The following is a 2,675-nucleotide window of genomic DNA, read 5'->3' as shown; positions in this document are numbered from 1 at the left end:
TTTGGGGGACTAAAATGTCTACTTTTAAAATTTTCAAAAACTAATTTGGATAATTACTCCTATTATGTAGTATCCTCTAAAAGTGTAATTTGGAGGCTATTATTTCCCAATTTCTATTATGTTAAATGTTAACTCTAGCTAATAGTATTCTATACTGTACCATACTCATGTTTTGATATAACAAATTGCATCTTCCATGTTTCTTCTATACTTTGATAAGTTAAAGAAAAAAGTGTTATTGTACTGTCTAGTTTGATTTAGATACGAAACTTCTTTGTATTTTTAGGGTGTCGGCAAGAGAAAAAGAGTTACGAGGATCTAACCCTACTCCTTGTAAAGGTGTTTGTTTTGTTACAATGATAAATTTATACGTATCGGTATAATAAAAATATAGATAAATTAAAACACGACACGTGGATTATAATTTTTACATTAATAATTAAATTTTTTTTAAATACATATCATATTAATACTTTTACTAAATTATCCTTATAATTTAATAAAAATATAAAATAATTTTTTATTTAATATTATAAAAGGCTTCAATACCTTTTTTATGTTAAACAAAACTATTCATTTAAATTAATCAAATTTTAAAATTCAACTAACTTTAATTTTATAATTCTAAATTTTAAACAATTTAAAAAAATAAAAACACATTTTATTATTCATCCACACTAAAAACAAATCATTCAATTTTATTAATACTTTTCATGAACCTTAATCTTTTATAGTCATTTATAGAAAAAAATCTAAAATACTAAAAAAAAATTAAAGATGTTCTTCATCTTTCTGGATTTTCTCATCAATCCTTTACCCTCTCGAGGAATGCCTCTCACTCTCAATTCTCAAACTCAAACTCTCTCTTCTTTCTCACTGCCACTAGCCCACTGGAGTCTCACTCGACTCTCGTCTCCTTCACACCCGCCGGCTTCTCGTCGTTCATCTCGACTCGTCGCCAGCCTTTCAACGTCTCCCCGCCCTCCCTGAACTACTCGTCACCAGCGACAAAAGCAACTCGTCGGGTCGTCGGCGCTCGTCATCTTCTGATTTCGGGTCTCGCTGTCACCGAATCGCCATGGATCATGGACCATCGTGGGGTCGTTGCTCGTCGTCTTGCGGTGTCGGGTTCTCGCTGTCACCGAGTCGCAGTGGACCGTTAGTGAGTCCTTGTTTCATCACTTTCCCTGCTTTGTTTTTTCCAAATTTTTCTTCCCTATGTATTTTGAGATGATGTTGAATTGCTAATAAATTAATTTATCTTGTCGATGATCTAAATGTTGCTGTAAATCATGAGAAAAGTAGGATTAACAATTTACATGAAATTTCTTAACAATTGTGCATTCAGTTTAGCAAAATTGGAACATTCTACATTCACAAATCAGCATACTACCTTTACTTATGATTCTACTACTTATTTATGCACTGTAAATGGATTTTAACTTTGGTCATTTGCCAAGTTTCATGTCTAATAATTTAATTACTTCTATTGGTGATAAAATATTCTGGTTTTCTATATTTTTGTTACGGTATATATGTACATAAATACATGTTTCTATCATTAGTATGCATCTGCTGGGGAACTTATGAGATTACATTTACTGAAGTTCTGAAATTGATGTGATAATTTGTTGTTTTATGATCCAGTTGTTGGGCAAATTTTTCTAGACGGAAGGGATTTAAAGCTATATAATTTGAGATAGTTGAGGAGCCGCCTTGGTATAGTTTTCTCAACCACCATAAGAAAAACATCCTATATGCTAGGCATAATGCCAGTGAAGCTGAGGTGAAAGAGGCCGCAAGAATAGCAAATGCTCATCATTTCATTAGCAGTTTGCCTCATGGTTACGACACAAATGTTGGGATGAAAGGTACTGACTTAACTCCAAGACAGAAACAGAGAATTGCAATTGTTAGGGAAATTTTGAAAGATATGCCTATGTTAGTGTTGGATGAAGCCAGTTCATCTATTGAATCTGAGTCTAGCCGAGTGGTGCTAGAGGCTCTGGACATACTAGTCATGGGGAGGTTTGCATGTGGCAAGAACAGGAACAATGAAGCTTGAATTAGCACTAGACACTGATAGTCATAGAAAAGAGGAAAGTGTAACAGGAATAAATGGGTAGAATTTGAAAATAGGAGTTTGAAGTTTGGTTGGTACCAGGTTTCTGAAATGTATGCATATTTTTTTGGAGGCAGGCTGTTTGAACTGGAAGTGTTGTCCCTATTGGTATTTTGATTTGTTTCTTAAAAAGAGGAGAGTGGTGGAATCAACGCTGATTCTACTTAGTTAGGATCTATAGTGTGGATAAATGATAAACTTATTCATTAATCATTACTGCATTCCTTTTCTTGCTTATGAAAATTATATAGAAAATTTAGTCCATTAGTTGTAACCTCTGTACATATATAGTGAGAGTTTAGAAAAGCTTTCTCTTTTGCTGGTTGAAATGATTAAAAATGATGTCATCAAGTTATGCCAAGACAACTGTTGAGTTTGGAAAACTTAAATTAAAAAACTTAAATTAAAAGTGATGACCAAACATTATTAAATATGTTTAAGTGTTTAAATAATTTCCAATGGTTTGTTTGATGATTTTTATTCAAGTGTGCAGGAAGCAAAATAATTTTCCACAATGGGCTAAAAAGCTAATCAAACCCACTTTGATTAATGA

At 32.7% G+C, this 2,675-nt stretch overlaps 1 long non-coding RNA gene across 1 annotated transcript; it reads left to right on the top strand.

Annotated features, from left to right (window-relative positions):
• Window positions 1-566: 566 nt before the first annotated feature.
• On the top strand, window positions 567-2,357 carry LOC140173432 (uncharacterized). Its single transcript, XR_011862239.1, has 2 exons — window positions 567-1,162; window positions 1,648-2,357. It is a non-coding gene; the product is annotated as an uncharacterized lncRNA (long non-coding RNA).
• Window positions 2,358-2,675: the final 318 nt, after the last annotated feature.

This window comes from Arachis hypogaea, chromosome 6 (genome assembly GCF_003086295.3).
Source record: "Arachis hypogaea cultivar Tifrunner chromosome 6, arahy.Tifrunner.gnm2.J5K5, whole genome shotgun sequence".
NCBI classification, from domain to species: Eukaryota; Viridiplantae; Streptophyta; class Magnoliopsida; order Fabales; family Fabaceae; genus Arachis; species Arachis hypogaea.
This window is presented reverse-complemented; position numbering and strand designations above follow the sequence as displayed.